General features: G+C 44.5%; 1 long non-coding RNA gene across 1 annotated transcript in view; it reads right to left on the reverse strand.

Annotated features, from left to right (window-relative positions):
• Positions 1-1,325: 1,325 nt before the first annotated feature.
• The window catches only part of LOC126458533 (uncharacterized), an 85,255-nt gene continuing 66,148 nt past the window's right edge, over positions 1,326-20,432 (reverse strand). Inside the window, exons 2-3 of the long non-coding RNA XR_007585655.1 lie at positions 9,111-9,261; positions 1,326-1,458 (exon numbers count right to left, since the gene is read on the reverse strand). This is a non-coding gene — a long non-coding RNA (uncharacterized LOC126458533). The remainder of the gene's footprint in view (positions 1,459-9,110; positions 9,262-20,432) is intronic.

Here is a 20,432-nt window from a genome sequence, read left to right on the forward strand (position 1 = left end):
TTGGCCTGGGCGAAAGTCACATGACATCTACACAAGCTCATCGTTGCCAGCCGTCTGACCGAACACACTGGACAATTTTGCCGGCATCACTAAGCCATCCGGAGACATTGGTCATTGCAACCGCATGGTCTACCCTAGCATGCCTCCCATAACAACCGAATTTTCAACTTATCCACACGCCACTAATGCAGTGCCCTTGCCTATTATCCTTTTACTCGCGGCATATCGCCGATTCCCATAAAAGATCGAGCCTGTGTGAATCTGCACTGAAGGGATCATTGGCTGTTTCGCCTTATTTATACTAGTATGTCCGAAAGTGCAGACACTACATATATAGAAAATAAATGAATAAGAAGATTAGATCAATAAATGAAACTCTAGGCGTCTATAGATCATGTGACATATGACTCACCATAAGACCTATAGATACTCAGTACCACATGCTATTCATTTACTTTGTCACGATTGCCTTGTTAAAACAAGGACAGCGAAAGCTGTAACCAAGAAGCTCACACAATGTACATGACGTGCCATATCAAATCCAGGAATGTGAACAGCCTGCGTCTTCGCTGTCTTTATGAAACACTTGGCATGTTAACGCGCAGATAACGTGAGGCATAAAAGAACTCACTGGCAGGCTGCCCTCTGCACAAAGAGTTCTTTGTGCTATTATTTTTATGTAATCCATTTTCAAACATCATATGAATTTCAACATCTGGTCACTGATAATAGTCATGCTTGTTGTGATTCTCCAATAGTTGTTTGGCTCTGAGCACTATGGGACTCAACTGCTGAGGTCATTAGTCCCCTAGAACTTAGAACTAGTTAAACCTAACTAACCGAAGGACATCACACACATCCATGCCCGAGGCAGGATTCGAACCTGCGACCGTAGCGGTCTTGCGGTTCCAGACTGCAGCGCCTTTAACCGTACGGCCACTTCGGCCGGCAGTTGTTTGGGACTAGCCTTTTGTAAACCTAGATAAAAGTACATTTTGAGACGCTACAAGAACCTGTAAATGGGTAATAAACCTACCGATTCACAGTGGGCAAGAATCCTGAAAACCTGTTCAAAATTGTAAAATTCTCCTCCAATACGGCAAAAATTGGATAACGGGATTTCTGGTCGTTCTGATGACGACCTTCATATCACAACTGAAAAATTCAAAATAGCGGATCCCATATGGCGAAAAGAATCCGGAAAAATTCATGAAGTGGACAAAAAATGTTTTCGGTGAACATTTATAATTTTAATGGTAAACATTATTACAAAACTGCCTCTACTACCGTCTTTATTACAGAAAATATATCTTAGTAACAAAAATGGAAAGTTTTATAGGCCTTCTTGTTCTTCATTTCCTTCTTCATCTTCTTCGTCACCGACATTTGTATCCTCTTCATTATCCTCAGCATCTGTTTCCTCGTAATCCTTTGCAGCAAGTACCAACAGGGCAACAGCTTCCGACGACGAAGTGTCAGAGATTGTTTCCGCAAAGAAGACATATATAATGGCAAAATATAATTTAACGAAACAAAATTTATATAGGTAAAGCTGATGAATATGAAACAACGTAATTATTTTATAAATAGTAATTTTTATATTTTAAATATTTTTTATATTTAGTAATTATATTTTTATTTTCTAAAGCTTATTAGCAATGTTAGAGAAATAACATTGTATGATTAAGTGTATTACCCGTTTTTAGTAAAAGTTTCACTTCTATTTTCTCGGTGTAAATAACGGCATTTTGCAACTGTCGCTATAAAAAAATGGCCCAAAGCAGGAGTTGTGGCTAGTATCTGCACTAAAAGGCTGATTCGAGAAGATAATAGGGATCTAAAACTAATCTCTTTTTTCGTTCTAGTTTAATAATTTTTTTACTTGTATTCGGGCAACAAGTTGATTAACAAAAACTACTTGTTATTAATGATTAAATAATGAAACAAGTGTTTGTAATTAAGTCATGCCTTCAGCAAAAGCCTCCATTAAAAAAAAATACCTCCGCTTTCGCTGAACAAAAATATTTCATCGAACGAAATTCAGCTTTCCAACATTACTGAAGCCAACCTATAAACGAAAATTCGTAGCTCCGAACTTTTTTGTTATTTATGGCCACTTTTTCTGGATTCTGTCCCAATATGCGATCAACTGAAGCCGGAAAGGGAACATTCGGACTGTCTCTAACCAGATAATTTATATATAACACGGAGAATAACGGTCTGTAACACTTCCTTTATGAAGGCCCTCCTGATACTTTCGCTTCTGACAAAGTATTCTGAGTTCCCCTTTCCAAGAAGTACTGAATCTAAGGGCTTACTTGCTCTAAACACTTATTCCACTTAATGCGTGTAAGTGCGGCGTTGTATCGCCGGTATCACAAAACTTGTTTCAAACGAAGTAGTCATGGACCTAAAGTTTGACTGAACAATGTTGTGCCATGTTAGGCATGGCCCTTTCAGCTATGATCTGTCCTTCCTTTCTGCTAACCTGTATGTCAGATCACGAGGGCTATTACGTGCTGGGCATGAAATTAAATGTGGATACCAAACCTCTGTGCGACTTTGCACTTTTCAGACCGAAGAGTCATAGTAATTTCCAGAAAGAAAAGAAGTCCCACCAACGATAGAGGACTGATCTCAAGACCTCCACATAATTAGCTAAGTGCTTAATTAACCCACAATGTAACTAAGAAACCCCAGACTGCTTTCTTTATTGCAGTATCTCGCAAATAGTCACGTGTGCTTAAGGAATTTACGAGGCTCGCGAGATATGCGACTTTTTAAGTTTTTTACTTAATTAACATAAGCAGCGATAGGAAAGTTGTTTAACGTTTAATGGCAGTGGAATCGTATTTGTGTGAGCTGCAGGGTGCAACCTGCTAGGTTATCGCACGCGGGGCCCAAGTACAACAAATGGCACATTCCATAACTGAGCAAAGTGTGTTCTTCCTGCGGTGTTGGAATGAGCAAGGACTGCCACGTTAACCGCTTCTGATTTATCCAAGCCAACTTATTAGACGAGTTGCAAATTAAAATAATCGAAAAACTACAAATCTGACGATTGAAACTGCAACACCAGTAAGAACAGAGATATCGGAATTTTACTTGTTGTGAATATTCAGTGTAGTTGGAAAAATATATGATTTAATTTGTTGGTGACTTGCAAAGTGCGAAATTCAGTACAGAAATCCGCAACCTCAGGCAGCAACAACGGATCTATTCCGACTGGTTGTCGAGTCGAAGAGAGATTGAGCGACAGTTGCGGATTCGTCATTCCATGCTGTTTCTGCTCTGTATCAGATTTCATCAACCGTAGTAGCTGGCGAGCGGTGGCACAGCAGTCGCTCGGCCACCCATGGCCAGATGTTTCCAACAGGCGAGAGATTTGACCAGGGCAACAATCGAACACTTGCTGTGTCGGCGTTGGTCAGGACAGCACGGACAACATGCGGTCTTGCGTTATCTTGTTAACAACAATAATGCCGTATGACCAATGGCCTGGTACAAGTATTACAATTGGACGCCACATCGGCGACTTGCGCGACCATGAACCAACGGCAACCGGCGTACCCACACGGTCACTATGCATTAACCAGGCCCAACGTCGTCGGGCAAAGAACAGTACGGGATGACCAGGCAAGAGGTATACAAAAACATTTGTTTGTATTTCAGTACCTATTAAAGTTCATACCTTCATTGTACAGTATTGTACATAGGAGATCAAAAATTTTTATGAATGTTAGCACAGTTCTATGTGGGCACCGTTTGAAGCTCGACAGATATCTAAACGGTACTCCACTTCTCGCCACATGTTCACAAATATGAGAGGAAGGTCTCTACTACGGCGTAGATCCGTTCTCCCAAATCTACCAGATCTCCAGACCTTTTTTCTGTAAACAATGTCCTTGATAAGTCACCATGTAATGAAATCCAGCAGAGTCGGATCCGGAAACTGAGGGGAGCAGGAAATTGGACGCCTCCCCCTGCTCCGATCCAACGCTCAGGAGATCAACAATTTTTATGTGTGTTCGTAGAGTTCAGTGTGTGTACAGTTTGAAGCTCGACTGATATCGAAACGATACTCCACTTCTTGCCACATGTTCATCAGCATCAGAGGTGTTATGGCCTCTACTGTGGCGTAGATCTGTTTACTGCGGCGTAGATCCGTTATCCCAAATCTACCAGATCTCAAATCTCTGTTCTGTAAACAGTAAGCCCCCATGCAGTGAAATCCAGCAGAGTCGGATCGGGGGACCGAGGGGGCCAGACAATCGGATGCCATCCGACTTTCCGATCCAACACTCAGGAAACGTCTCAGGCAGGAATGTGGTAACATCTTGATGATGGGTGAGGCACCATCCTGCTGGAAAATGACGTCGTAACTGCGTAGTTCGCCAAAGTGTCGAGATAGGTATGCTTTGTCACTGTAGGCTCCATATTAAAAAATAAAAAAAATAAAAAATAAAAAAAATGAACCAGTCACACCATTTTTATGTAATACCAACCAGATATTGGTGTGTCATTTTCGTACTGAGTCAGTTCTCTTGAAATCTCATGTCGCCATATTCGACCGTTACGTCGGTTAGTTTTGCCACGGATGTAAAGGTAGATTCATCACTGAGCAGCACTCCACTGACGTAGTCGTTGTTTTCGTCTATACGATGCAACATTTCAAAAGAAAAATCACATCGTCTGCCGTGACCCTGAGGCTTAATGTGATGCAAAAGTTGTAGTCTGTTAGCACTCAACCAGACACGTTTGTGTACAATTTCGCGCGCCGTCGAACGGGGGACGTTTATTTCTAATGGTTTTACCTCGGCTTCTACCGAATGCTTCGCGCAATTGTTCCACGGTCTCTTCATTCACTTGCGTTTTAGGATGTTTTACAACACTTGAAATCAAATTTCCCGTTTCTCGAAGAGTTCTGTCCCACTGATAAATGGATTTGCATGTGGGAGGATCCACGTTCCATTCTCTTATTGCAAGCCTCCGAACACGTGTAATGCTAACCACAGCACACACTGCACCTTTCGTTGTGGCGTCCACATGTTGACTGTCAGGCGTGCGTCTGCCTGCTGCACAATAAACATTTGTGCGCAAGCACCACACGATTCAGCGCTGTTCATGAAATGGCGAGGATCACATCTTGGAGATTGTCTCTATAGATTGCGTATTTACCCAGCAACATAAAATGAGTTGGGCGTTTGTTTGTGTATATCTCTAGTCGGGACACCCTGTATTTCCAACATGAGAAGGCAGTGAAAGGAACCTCGAACATTGGCCACATTGCGTCCGGTATTGTAACTCCAGCTGCCGTGCCTGTATGACAGCGACAGTCACACATGTATACGTCCGTTGTGATGCTACATACGCAAACAGGACTAGTCTAACAAGACAACGTGGCGCCACTCTTGTGTCTAGTATACTTGTCAGAAAGAAGAGACACCATATGCATGTAAGTATATAGTTCTGGCAATACCGGCCATGACTTTCTTCTTCTGTGCGGGTGCACACATATTCCCCGAACTCTTACGGGACTTGGTAAGATTGTCTTCCACGAGTAATGAGTGTGTTGGGGTGGGACACTACAAATGTAGTGTGTGGACATACAAGGTAAGAATGTGGGTCTCGCGGGAGGCGTGCGCGAGATAGTCCCTGCAGTTGCGCTGTCCTCTGTACCCTGGGTTGCTCAGATGGACAGAGCGTCTGCCATGTAAACAGGAGATCCCGGGTTCGGGGCCCGGTCGGGGCACACATTTTCACCTGTCCCCGTTGATATATATCAACGCCAGTCGGCAGCTGACGGTATTAATATAATTCTAATTCCCTTGTGTCTAGAGTTGTCCTTGGCCGCCTAAGAGTTGGCGCACCTCTCCCTGCTGACGCGTCAGGGGAAGCTGCAACAGTGGTCGCCATTCTGACAATCGGTGGTGTTCAGACGTCGTCGCACTGATTTAAGGTACATCACGCAGCTCTACGACCCTCCACGGCCGAGAGAACAATATATGTGTCCTCTCGGAAGGAAGGGAGATTGGCATTTAACATACTGTCGAAAGCGAGTTCATTAGGGATGGAGCACAAGCTCGGATTAGGGAAGGATAGTGATGGTAATAGGCCTGTCCTTTCAATGGAACTATTCAGACATTTTACTTAAGCAATTTAGGGAAATCATGGGAGATCTAAATCTGGATGGCCAGACGGGGATCTGAACCGTCCTCCTCCCGAATGCGAGTCCAGTGTGCTAACCACACCACAACTTCGCTCAGTTGTCCTCTCAGGCGCTAGGCATTTGTTAACATGCAAAAGATGTTATCGACGAAGTAGATTCAGGTGTGGAGGATGCGTATTGTTTCCCTTGGACACGAATAACACAGAACAAAATAATCGACGTGGAACTTACACAGTAGACAACAGATAAGCAAATAACCACGAAAACTGCTCTGACAGAAACTGAAAGTATTACACCATGAAACATCAGTCAGGCATTTATTAAACTTTGTAGAGTTGTTCACCACGTAACTGGTATTAATTGATTAAATTTTCATTCCATTTTGAACTGCTGTCCCTCATCAATATCAGTACGAGATTTGGCCTCCACTAGCACGAATAAACTTTGGTATTCGCAATGGCACGCTAACAAAGAGCCTCAGAATATCTCATTTGTAATAAATCTCACAGCCTGAAACACGTGCAATGTCACTTCATAAAGACTGCTGGCTGGAGGCTGAAATGAAAGTACAGTGTGTTCCAAAAACCACCGATGAGCTTTAGGAAGAGGTTTCTTACACCAAAACAAAAAAAGTCTGGTAAACATGAGTTCTAAAATGCATACCTTAAGAGCTATGAGCACTTGTTCCTCTTCAATATTTTGAAATACATCTATCCTACTGCAAGCTCCTTGCTCCCCATATTTTGGGAGGAGGTAGCATGGATCAAAGCAAGAAAAAAGTGGTCAGTAAATATGGACTCTAAAATGCATACCTTATGAGCTATCAGCACTTGTTCACTAGAACAGATGTGTTTCACACTAGCAAGCAAGTGCTCATAGCTCTTATGGTAAGCATTTTATACCCAAGTTCACGCGACATTATTTTCTTGGTTTGGTCCATACCTTCTAAAGATGAACCACCTTCATGTTGTCTCTCTACCGTTCCACTCTCGAACGACACGCGGGAAAAACGAGCACTTAAATTTTTCTGTGGGAGCCCTGATTTCTCTTATTTTATCGTGATGATCATTTCTCCCTATGTAGGTGGGTGCCAACAGAATGTTTTCGCAGTCGGAGGAGAAAACTGCTGATTGAAATTTCATGAGAAGATCCCGTCGAAATGAAAAACGCCTTTGTTTTAATGATTGCCACTCCAATTCAAGTATCATGTCTGTGACACTATCTCTGCTATTTTGTGATAATACAAAACTAACTGCCTTCTTTGTACTGTTTCGATGTCATCCGTCAGTCCCACCTGATGCGGATCCCACACCGCACAGCAATACTCCAGAATAGGACGGATAAGCGTAGTGTAAGCAGCCTCTTTGGTAGACCTGTTGCACCTTCTAAGTGTTCTGCCAATGAATCGCAGTCTTTGGTTTGCTCTACCCACAATATTATCTATGTGATCTTTCCAATTTAGGTTATTTGTAACTGTAATCCCTAAGTATTTAATTGAATTTACAGCTCTCAGATTTGTGTGACTTATCGCGTGGTCGAAATTTAGCTGATTTCTTTTAGTACTCATGTGAATGACTTCACACATTTCCTTACTCAGGGTCAATTGCCACTTTTCGCACCATACAGATATCTTATCTAAATCATTTTGGAAGTCGTTTTTATCATCTGATGATTTTACAAGACGGTAAATGACAGCATCATCTGCAAACAATCTAAGACGGCTACTCAGATTGTCTCCTATGTCGTTAATATAGGTCAGGAACAATAGAGGCCCTGTAACACTTTCTTGGGGAACGCCGGATATTACTTCTGTTTTACTCGATGACTTTCCGTCTATTACTATTAACTGTGACCTTTCTGACAGAAAATCACGAATCCAGTCGCACAACTGAGGCGATACTTCGTAGGCACGCAGTTTGGTTAGAAGACGCTTGTGAGGAACGGTGTCGAAAGCCTTCTGGAAATCTAAAAATATGGAATCAATTTGACATCTCCTGTCGATAGCACTTATTACCTCATGAGTATAAAGAAGCAGTCGTGTTGAACGATATTTTCTGAATCCGTGCTGACTATGTGTCAATAAATCGTTTTCTTCCAGGTACTTCATAATGTTCGAATACAGTATATGTTCTAAAACCCTACTGCAAATCGACGTTAGTGATATAGGCCTGTAATTCAGCGGATTACTCCTACTTCTCTTTTTGGGTATTGGTGTGACTTGAGCAATTTTCCAGTCTTTAGGTACGGATCTTTCTGTGAGCGAGTTGTTGTATATAATTGCTAAATGTGGAGCTATTTTATCAGCATACTCTGAGAGGAACCTGAATGGCATACAATCTGGACCGGAGGCCTTGCCTTTATTAAGCGATTTAAGCTGCTTTGTTACACGGAGGATATCTACTGATCTACAGATCAGGGAATTGGGTAAAACTGTGAGAATCTGTGGAATTCCTTAAGGAGATTATGGTCTCCACCGCAATGTTGGGTCTTGCAATTATCCTGCTGGAATATGCTATTTGATACTCCGGTCGTGTAGAGTATGACAACAGAGTTTACCATTCTTTCCACATTCTGACGAATAATGTCTAGAATCACTATTTCCTATGAGCTTCAACCATACCGTTTACGGACAATTAGGCATCGACCTGACAGCTGCGAACAAACGCGGAACTCATCGCTGAACACCGCAGGATGCTACTTAATGTGCCAGTTGGCACTGTCTCTACACCATGCAAGTGTCGGTTGTGTATGGTGTGCTGTCAACCGGAGGCGACATGTAGCAGATCGAGATCTCAAACCAGCTTCCAGTGATATGTTCGTTGTGACACTCTCCCTCCAAACTCTCTCCAGATTTCAGTTGTGGTGATCGGTCTATTCATCAGAGTCAGTCGGATAATCCTACAAACTCCTCGTGGTGTAGTCTTTCTGGAAGGAGACGTACCTACTCTTCTTATCGCTGTGTCGTCCTGAGCTCATATCTGTGTGATGTTTCCATGTCCCTCATGCTGATGATTGGACCTTTCTCAAAGTTAGAAAGATGGTGATAATCTGCCCGTGCACGTCCTCCGGCTATACTGCGTTGTGATCTCCACCTGAAAAATACTGGCAAGTTAGACACACCCAACAGCCATCAAGTACTCACACAACTTTTCACCTGTGTGAATGGCTTTCGACTGTACTGAAAATAATGTCGCATAACGATGACCTAATTGGGCGCATGAAGCACTCTCAAGCTCACATATACGGATGTTGTAAATGTAACGCACACAAGAATTCGTGGTTAGTTGTATCCATCCAGTGTTCTCACTACCCGTGCCGTGTTCGTTTACATCGAGATAATGGAGGTTCGGTAGAACGGGCGATTGCACAAGTTTACTTTTCAAACTGGCTCTGAGCACTGAGGTCATCAGTCCCCTAGAACGTAGAACTACTTAAACCTAACAAACCTAAGGACATCACACACATCCATGCCCGAGGCAGGACTCGAACCTGCGACCGTAGCAGTCGCGCGGTTCCAAACTGAAGCGCCTAGAACCGCTCGGCCATTTACTTTTCATATCCTGTGGAAATATGTTCCGAAACTTTTAAGGGCAACGAGGTAAGCCGAAGTCGTTCAACATGCGACGACAGGATTTCCTGCCCAGTTGAGATGCTCATCCAAACTTACACCCAAGCTCCTCACTGTTTTTGATAAGGCATTTCAGTGAGCATTGACTGAAAAAAAATACAGTTAAATGCTACGAGGACGTGCTGAAAAGTAATGACTCCGAATTTTTTATGTGAAAAGTCTTACAGATTTTTAAATAAAACAAACGTAAGTAACATTCTACACCTTTATTAGTCATGACTACATATTCGCAGCCATCTGCCGCTAGAGAGATCCGAATGATAACGCGTAACATGGCGGTGTGTAATTGTGGTGCTTGAGAAACAGCGTGTTGTAGTCGAGTTTCGAATTCGAATAGTTCGTCCGCACGTGGTGCACCCCCTCCTTCAGCGTGATACTGACAGACCACACACGATCGCTGCGACATCTGTAACAGCCTGATGCCTTGGGTTCACTGTCACTGGTCATCCTCTTTACAGCCCCGACTCGGCTTCATCAGACTTTCATCTGTTTCCAAAACATGAAGAACAAAAATGGTTCAAATGGCTCTGAGCACTATGGAACTTAACATCTTAGGTCATCAGTCCCCTAGAACTTAGAACTACTTAAACCTAACTAACCTAAGGACATCACACACATCCATGCCCGAGGCAGGATTCGAACCTGCGACCATAGCAGTCGCGCGGTTCCGGACTGAGGCGACTAGAACCGCTTGGCCACCGCGGCCGGCGTGAAGAACACCTTCGAAGACTTCACTTTGATATTGATGAAGTGGTGCAAGCAGAGATGAGGCTGTGGCTCCGTCAACAAAGTGTCGGTATCAATAAACTGGTCTCTCGTAGGGAAAAATGTGTTCGTTGCCAGGGTGACTATGTTGAGAAATTAATATATAGACATGAAGAATAAAGAATCAGAATGTTAATAACGTTTTTTTTCTTATAAAAGAGTCGAAGCCATTGCTTTTTAGCACGCCCTCGTATAAGCTTCTCCGTTTTAATACGAAGATTGCGTAGGGCTTTCCGGGAAGTTAAAAACTTAATTTCTGTGCAATGTCAACAGTGGATGGACAATACGGTAAGTTTCGCTAACCCTCTTTCACAAGTCTGTTGATTTTGTTCCCGCGAATGAATGATCGGAAGTTCACTGAGGGATTTTGCAGATGATGCTGTGGTGTATCGAGAGGTTGTAACAATGGAAAATTGTACTGAAATGCAGGAGGATCGGCAGCGAATTGACGCATGGTGCAGGAAATGGCAATTCAGTCTCAATGTAGACAAGTGTAATGTGCTGCGAATACATAGAAATATAGATCCCATATCATTTAGCTACAAAATAGCAGGTCAGCAACTGGAAGCAGTTAATTCCATAAATTATCTGGGAGTACGCATTAGGAGTGATTTAAAATGGAATGGTCATATAAAGTTGACCGTCGGCAAAGCAGATGCCAGACTGAGATTCATTGGAAGAATCCTAAGAAAATGCAATCCGAAAACAAAGGAAGTAGGTTACAGTACGCTTGTTCGCCCACTGCTTGAATACTGCTCACTGGTGTGGGATCCGTACCAGATAGGGTTGATAGAAGAGATAGAGAAGATCCAACGGAGAGCAGCGCGCTTCGTTACAGGATCATTTAGTAATCGCGAAAGCGTTACGGAGATGATAGATAAACTCCAGTGGAAGACTCTGCAGGAGAGACGCTCAGTAGCTCTGTATGGGCTTTTGTTAAAGTTTCGAGAACATACCTTCACCGAAGAGTCAAGCAGTATATTGCTCCCTCCTACGTATATCTCGCGAAGAGACCATGAGGACAAAATCAGAGAGATTAGAACCCACACAGAAGCATACCGACAATCCTTCTTTCCACGAACAATACGAGACTGGAATAGAAGGGAGAACCCATAGAGGTACTCAGGGTACCCTTCACCACACACCGTCATATGGCTTGCGGAGTATGGATGTAGATGTAGATGTAGATGGCAAGTAGCGGTGTAATCAGTTATTTTCTGTTGCCAGTGAAGCAGCGTGTTAGTAAACAGAGGGGTCCGGCAGAAGAGGGCAGCCACGTTACGCAGCTGTCGCTGACCCCAAACAGTCAAAGTCTGAGGTGACTCAGGACAGGAGGTTACATTCCGCTAGCCGATACCCCACTCTGAAGGAAATTTCCTTCACCTCATAGCGGAGGCAAATAAGTGTTCCAGATGTGCAGCCGTGCTTGCAAGACGCTCTACCAAATTAGCTACAAAGACGGACAGGTCTATTCTTACAGAGGTGACAGTTTCAGGTCTTTTAACATTGCTCAAAAGTAAGCATCTATTGATATGCGATATTTTCAATACAAGAGAAATACACTACTGGCCATTAAAATTGCTACACCACGAAGATGACGTGCTACAGACGCGAAATTTAACCGACAGGAAGAAGATGCTAAGAGATGCAAATGATTAGCTTTTCAGAGCATTCACACAAGGTTCGCACCGGTGGCGACACCTACAACGTGCTGACATGAGGAAAGTTTCCAACCGATTTCTCATACACAAACAGCAGTTGACCGGCGTTGCCTGGTGAAACGTTGTCGTGATGCCACGTGTAAGGAGGAGAAATGCGTACCATCACGTTTCCGACTTTGATAAAGATCGGATTGTAGCATATCGCGATTGCGGTTTATCGTATTGCGACATTGCTGCTCGCGTTGATCGAGATCCAATGACTGTTAGCAGAATATGGAATCGGTGGGTTCAGGAGGGTAATACGGAACGCCGTGCTGGATCCCAACGACCTCGTATCAAATGGTTCAAATGGCTCTGATTACTATGGGACTTAACATCTGAGGTCACCAGTCCCCTAGAACTTAGAACTACTTAAACCTAACTAACCTACGGACATCACACACATCCATGCCCGAGGCAGGATTCGAACCTGCGACGGTAGCGGTCCTGCGGTTCCAGACTGAAGCGTCTAGAGCCGCTCGGCCACTGCGGCCGGCAGCCTCGTATCACTAGCAGTCGAGATGACAGGCATCTTATCCGCATGGCTGTAACGGATCGTGCAGCCACGTCTCGATCCCTGAGTCAACAGAAGGATACGTTTGCAAGACAACCATCTGCACGAACAGTTCGACGACGTTTGCAGCAGCATGGACTATCAGCTCGGAGACCATGGCTGCAGTTACCCTTGACGCTGCATCACAGACAGGGGCGCCTGCAGTGGTGTACTCAACGACGAACTTGGGTGCACGAATGGCAAAACATCATTTTTTCTGATGAATCCAGGTTCTGTTTACAGCATCATGATGGTCGTATTCGTGTTTGGCGACATCGCGGTGTGTTTGGCGACATCGCGGTGAACGCACATTGGAAGCGTGTATTCGTCATCTGCATACTGGCGTATCACCCGGCGTGATGGTATGGGGTGCTGCCATTGGTTACATGTCTCTGTCACCTCTTGTTCGCATTGATGGCACTTTGAACAGTGGACGTTACATTTCAGATGTGTTATGACCCGTGGCTCTACCCTTCATTCGATCCCTGCGAAACCCTACATTTCAGCAGGATAATGGACGACCGCATGTTGCAGGTCCTGTACGGGCCTTTCTGGATACAGAACATGTTCGACTGCTGCCCTGGCCAGCACATTCTCCAGGTCTCTCACCAATTGAAAATGTCTGGTCAATGGTGGCCGAGCAACTGGCTCGTCACAATACGCCAGTCACTACTCTTGATGAACTGTGGTATCGTGTTGGAGCTGCATGGGCAGCTGTACCTGTACACCCATCCAAGCTCTGTTTGACTCAGTGCCCAGGCGTATCAAGGCCGTTGTTACGGCCAGAGGTGGTTGTTCTGGGTACTGATTTCTCAGGATCTATGCACCCAAATTGCGTGTAAATGTAATCACATATCAGTTCTAGTATAATATATTTGTCCAATGAATACCCGTTTATCATCTGCATTTCTTCTTGGTGTAGCAATTTTAATGGCCAGTAGTGTAAACAAGGGGTCATCAAAAATTTCCAGTTCGAATGCCTTACAGTCCAGAATAGGTAGACCAATCAGGCAAAATCGCCTTGAGCATTGAGGCAATTATCCCACCGACGCACCAGGCTGAAGACACCGGTTTGGTAAGACACCGTGTCCTGATGCGTGATGAAGTCCGGAAGTGCCTGCTGTACAACCTCGTCCGATAGGACTTGTCGACTGTTCAAGGCCTTTTTTAAGGGACCAAAGGCGTGATAATCGCATGGCGAGAGATCAGTACTATAGGGCGGGTGCTCTAGTGTCTCCCACTTAAACTGGCGTAATTTCTTCGTTACGACATTTGCGATACTGGAACGTGCGTTGTCATGAAGCAGCAGCACCCCTTGAGGCACAACGGTAGTTTTCGCCAGACGTGCTGCCCCATAAGCATTCTTCCTTCTCAGATGGACGTATACCGTTGTTTGTCTTTTTGGTAAGCAAGAAAAGAATAACAGCACGTTATTCCTGTTTGGACGCATTTGGTGATAGCGTTGCCACAGTTCACGTTGTCACATTTACCGCAAGCACGTAGGAAAGACACGTAGCCACACTAATTCCTTGGCTAATGTCGGTGCTTATATACCCGTTCGGAGTCATGTTACATTACACATACGCTGCAGAAACGTACTCAAATGAAAACTTTTTGGTCGCCCCTTCTACAATAAGCGTACCGAAGCAGAAACAGAACTCTAAAACAAATGTAACACAAGTTGCAAACTGCATTTCCTTAAGGGACTTCTTACAATGGCGGATGTATTAATACAAGACCGTGAAACACATCAATAAAAATGGTACAAAACCCAGAATTGTGTTGCTGAATACCACGAACTGAGCATCAGTGTCAGAGGACGCAGCATTCAGCTATCTTCACATCGCAGCCAACTGACAGTGTTCGGCACTCCTACACTGGAATACCAGCATGAATCTAAACTCTGTGAAAATCGAAGTGTTCCATCTCCCATGATACACCGTAACTATACACGACTTGCCATTAAAACTGCAACACTAGGAAGGGGAGAAAATATCGAATTTTAGTTGTTGTGGTGTGTAGTATGAAGATCACATGTATTGGGTTGATGCGCCCGCATCTCGTGGTCGTGCGGTAGCGTTCTCGCTTCCCACGCCCGGGTTCCCGGGTTCGATTCCCGGCGGGGTCAGGGATTTTCTCTGCCTCGTGATGGCTGGGTGTTGTGTGCTGACCTTAGGTTAGTTAGGTTTAAGTAGTTCTAAGTTCTAGGGGACTTATGACCACAGCAGTTGAGTCCCATAGTGCTCAGAGCCATTTGAACCATTTGGGTTGATGCGTATGTTATAGAGTTTTTCCACAAGTTTAATATACACAACATATACACATAACAGAGAGTTTAGTCATCAGTAATATATTCTCCTACACTATTTACAACTGTCTCAAAACGCTGCGGCAACTTTTCGATTCAGCGACTGTAGAAATCACATGGTTTTGAGGCGAAAAATTCATCATGTTCCGGAAGGATGTTGCTCGAAGGTTGTTCCACAGAGAGCGGAAAAGATGAGAATCTGAGAGCGCAAGAGCAGGTGAGAGAGGTGGGTGCGGAATGACTTCCCAACCCAACTCCTACATGGTGTTTTTTGTCAGTATACCAGAACGCGGGCGGATGTTGTCGGGGAGTAGCATCACTTCACGCAGTCTTCCTGATCGTTGTCCTTGGATTGCGTCCGCAAGGCGTCTCAGTTGATAATAATTGTCAGCTGTGAGGGTTAGACCTCGGGGACGCAATTCGTAGTACACCACACTGTCGCTATTCCACCAGATGCGTAACAGTATCTTTTGTGGATGCGTGCAGGTCTCTCTACTGGGAGTTGCTGCTTTATTTGGGTTCAACCATTCCGTTCTTTCCCTTATGTTAGCATAAAAACACCATTTCTCCTCACCAGTAACGATACACTACAGGAATGGTCGGCGTTGTTCACGAACCAGTTGATGAGGAGCAAGCAGAGATGCACATATGGCCACCCACTGATATTTATGATTGTGGCTTAGAGCGTGCGGTTTACATACACCCGATTTTTGAACCTTCCCCCATTGCATGCAGACGTAGCACCATGGTGAAATAATTACGGTTCACCACATTTGCCAGTTCTCGAGTATGCTGATGTGGATCATTGTGGATTAATACGTTTCAACAATCTTCATCAAACCCCGAAGGTCTTCCTGTACGTGAAAAGTCATTAATGTCAAAACGATCTTCCTTAAAACAAGAAAAACATTTTCTTACCGTGCTCTGTCCAGTAGCTTTATCCCCATTCACAGTGCAAATGTTTTTCGCTGCTGTCAGAAGAATAAGTCGGAAATGTTCTCCTCTTGGCACTCCATTTCCTAGCGTCCATAGCTCCACTCACTCTCTCCAAATGACAAAATGACCATAGGTAAACTCAAGTACAAACGACAACCCAATATAAGCCAACCTAATATAAATTTGTAGGTGGTTTGGAGCTATAAAGGCTGAGAAATTCGGTACATAGAGCCGCCGCCTCTGGAAGCAGCAATGCCACCGACATGGCTGGGCGTCACATCGAACTAAGCCTGATGACATGTACGGCTCCATGCTGTCTCAGTTCAATGTTAGTGTCCGTCAGCTGTAGTGGCTGGAAAGTGGTGGCGTGCCAACATCTAGACAACCCATTGCCAGATATTTTCCGTGGGTGACACAGTTGGAGGACATTCTGGCAGGGCGACACTCGAATACTCTCTGCATCAAGGTAGGTCAGGACAACACGGCCAACAAAGTTCTGCAGTGTCTTGCTGAAGGCCACGGAAATATCGAAGATAGGCCACAACCACAGCCCTTAACACGTCTTAAACTAACGGATGCCGGCGAGATTACTGGCTTTGCGAACCAGAGGTGAAGTTGTGTGTATCGAATGTCAGCCAATACCATGACGTCAGGAATGAACATGTATGACAATGACGAATACATTCTTTAAACTTACGTCTTCTTAGAGCCTCCTCACATGGATACGTATCGTGATGCTGCACGAAGAACCAGGAGTCGTCGGACAAGACTACGTGGTGCTGGCATTGTGACCAACGTTGTCGAGCGCACCAGTGTTGGCGCACTTGTAAAAGGATGCCAAACGGTTGTCGCCGTGCCAACACTCTAGTGTTTCTCCAGATTTTGTCGTGTAATATGTCACTTCTGTCTGTTTTTAAATGTATTTGAAATATGTACGAATGTGCACATGGCGCAACAGCGATATCTTTGTTTAAAGCGACTGTATTCCGGAGAAACTACATGGTCCAGCTATACTAATGTAATTACCACGTCAACGTGCAATAACCACTCACAGACGGTAGGTGGCAGCACTCGGAATGGAGGGTATGTACACTGAGGTGACAAACGTCGGGCAGGGATATGCACGTATACAGACGGCGGTAGTATCGCGCACTCAAGTTATAAACAGCAGTTATTGGCGGAGCTGTCATTTGTACTCAGGTTATTCGTGTGAAAAGCTTTCCGACATGATTGTGGCCGCACTACGGGAATTAATACATTTGAACGCGGAAGGGCAGTTGATGTTTCAAATGGCTCTGAACACTATGGGGCTTAACTTCTGAGGTCATCAGTCTCCTAGAACTTAGAACTACTTAAACCTAACTAACCTAAGGACATCACACACATCCATCTACATCTACATCTACATCTACATCTATACTCCGCGAGCCACCTTACGGTGTGTGGCGGAGGGTACTTATTGTACCACTATCTGATCCCCCCTTCCCTGTTCCATTCACGAATTGTGCGTGGGAAGAACGACTGCTTGTAAGTCTCCATATTTGCTCTAATTTCTCGGATCTTTTCGTTATGATCATTACGCGAGATATATGTGGGCGGTAGTAATATGTTGCCCATCTCTTCCCGGAATGTGCTCTCTCGTAATTTCGATAATAAACCTCTCCGTATTGCGTAACGCCTTTCTTGAAGTGTCCGCCACTGGAGCTTGTTCAGCATCTCCGTAACGCTCTCGCGCTGACTAAATGTCCCCATGACGAATCGCGCTGCTTTTCGCTGGATCATGTCTATCTCTTCTATTAATCCAACCTGGTAAGGGTCCCATACTGATGAACAATACTCAAGAATCGGACGAACAAGCGTTTTGTAAGCTACTTCTTTCGTCGATGAGTCACATTTTCTTAGAATTCTTCCTATGAATCTCAACCTGGCGCCTGCTTTTCCCACTATTTGTTTTATGTGATCATTCCACTTCAGATCGCTCCGGATAGTAACTCCTAAGTATTTTACGGTCGTTACCGCTTCCAATGATTTACCACCTATGGCATAATCGTACTGGAATGGATTTCTGCCCCTATGTATGCGCATTATATTACATTTATCTACGTTTAGGGAAAGCTGCCAGCTGTCGCACCATGCATTAATCCTCTGCAGGTCCTCCTGGAGTACGTACGAGTCTTCTGATGTTGCTACTTTCTTGTAGACAACCGTGTCATCTGCAAATAGCCTCACGGAGCTACCGATGTTGTCAACTAAGTCATTTATGTATATTGTAAACAATAAAGGTCCTATCACGCTTCCCTGCGGTACTCCCGAAATTACCTCTACATCTGCAGATTTTGAACCGTTAAGAATGACATGTTGTGTTCTTTCTTCTAGGAAATCCTGAATCCAATCACAAACCTGGTCCGATATTCCGTAAGCTCGTATTTTTTTCACTAAACGTAAGTGCGGAACCGTATCAAATGCCTTCCTGAAGTCCAGGAATACGGCATCAATCTGCTCGCCAGTGTCTACGGCACTGTGAATTTCTTGGGCAAATAGGGCGAGCTGAGTTTCACATGATCCCTGTTTGCGGAATCCATGTTGGTTATGATGAAGGAGATTTGTATTATCCATGCCCGAGGCAGGATTCGAACCTGCGACCGTAGCGGTCGCGCGGTTCCAGACTGAAGCGCCTAGAACCGCTCGGCCACTCCGACCGGCAATGGCATTGAGTCACAGGCATGGACAGTCCATTTCGGAAATCGTTAGGTAATTCAGTATTCCGAGATCCGCAATATCAAAAGTTTGCCGAGAATAACAAATTTCAGGCATTATCTCTCACCATAGACAATGCAGTGGCAGCCGACCTTCACTTAACGACAATGAGCAGCGGCGTTTGCATAGTGTTCTCAGTCGTAAAACACAAGTAACGCTGAGTTAAGTAACATCAGAAATCGATTTGGAACGTACGACCGACGTACCCGTTAGGACAGTGCGACGAAATTTGGCGTCCATAGACTATTGCACCACTCGACCAGCGTGAGTGCCTTTGTTAACAATACGACATCGCCTGCAACGCCTCTCCTGGGCTTGTGACCAAATCGGTTGGACCCTAGACGACTGAAAACCGTGGCCTAGTCAGATGAGTCCCGATTTCAGTTAGTAACAGCTGATGGAAGGGTGCGAGTGTGGCTTAGGCCCCACGAAGCCGTGGACCCAATGTGTCAATAAGCCACTGTGCAAGCTGGTGATGGCTACGTAATGGTGAGGGCCATGTTTACATAGGATGGACTGGGTACTCTGGTCCGACTGAACCGATCATTGAACTGGAAATGGTTATGTTCGGCAACTTGGAAACCATTTTCAGCCATTCATGGACTTCATGTTCCCAAAGAACAATGGAATTTTTATGGATGACAATGCGCCATGCTACAACAACTACACAAACGCCGGGCTACAGTCGTTCGCAATTAGTTTGAAGAACATTCTGGGCTGTTCGAGCAAATGATTTGGCGCCCAGATTGCCCGACATGAATCCCATTGAACATTTGTGGAACATAATCGAGAGGTCAGTTCGTGCACAAAATCCTGCACCGGCAACACTCTTGCAATTATGGATGGCTATAGAGGTAGCTTATCTCATTATTTCAGCAGAGGACTTCCAATGATTTGTTGAGTCCATACTACGTCAAGTTGCTGCACTACGCTGGGCAGAAGTAGGTCCGTTACGATATTAGGATGTATCCTATGACTTTTGTCACCTCAGTGTATTATGGATGGCTATAGAGGTAGCTTATCTCATTATTTCAGCAGAGGACTTCCAATGATTTGTTGAGTCCATACCACGTCAAGTTGCTGCACTACGCTGGGCAGAAGTAGGTCCGTCACGATATTAGGATGTATCCTATGACTTTTGTCACCTCAGTGTAAAGCGTTTTATGGGAATGCAGTCAACAGTACAGTTGCTATCGTAATGTGGAAATAGAGCGATTTATTTGACATCCAAAAGGCATGATCATTGGCTTTTAGGCCAAGGTTGAAAGCATTTCCGAAACGACTAAATCTGTAAATTGTTCGCGTGCCGCCGTGGTTAAAGTACAAGGAGGTATCCAAATGACAACGGGAATTATTTTTGAAAAGCTATGTATTTTCATATTGTTTACAAAACAACCTTGTCCCCTTCAAAGTACTCTCCATTACAAGTAACACATTTGTCCCACCTGTGCTTCCACCGTTCGAAATATTTAATGGCTGACAGCCCCTCCCTCGTTTTTTTCTTGACTTGCACGGAGCCAGGTCCGGCGAATAAGGTGCGCGGGGCAGCGGAACCATGCCATTTTAGCCAAAAACGGTCTAACAGAGATGGCTGTGTGTGCAAGTGCATTGTCATG

This window comes from Schistocerca serialis, chromosome 1 (assembly GCF_023864345.2).
Source record: "Schistocerca serialis cubense isolate TAMUIC-IGC-003099 chromosome 1, iqSchSeri2.2, whole genome shotgun sequence".
Lineage (NCBI taxonomy): Eukaryota > Metazoa > Arthropoda > Insecta > Orthoptera > Acrididae > Schistocerca > Schistocerca serialis.